Below are 352 nucleotides of genomic sequence, written 5' to 3'. Positions count from 1 at the left end.
GGTCCAGGCTGGATTCGAACCCACCACCTTAGGTGTATGTGGCTGGCCCCTTAGCCACTTGAACCACAGGCGCCGAGCCAGTTGCCTCATCTTTCAAGACTTATCCCCACAGCATGCTCCTGCCCCTCTGAACTGAGTTTGGCTGTTGGACTTTGGGCTGTTTTCCTCCAGGCTCTTGTCCTGCTCCGCGGTGACTCCTGGCACCTGTCCCAGCTGGCCACTGCACTGGTACCTTACCAGACACTGTTCCTAAAAGTCTCCTAGGAAAGAATTCTTGATTTTTCACTAAAATCTCCCCTTCAAAGATAGCTTCCCTCTCACTGGTCCCTGCTGGGAGGAGAATGGCCATGTA

The sequence above is a fragment of the Otolemur garnettii genome, unplaced genomic scaffold (genome assembly GCF_000181295.1).
Source record: "Otolemur garnettii isolate 467f Iridium unplaced genomic scaffold, OtoGar3 scaffold00112, whole genome shotgun sequence".
In the NCBI taxonomy this organism is placed as follows: Eukaryota; Metazoa; Chordata; class Mammalia; order Primates; family Galagidae; genus Otolemur; species Otolemur garnettii.
Note: the sequence above shows the minus strand (reverse complement) of the source record.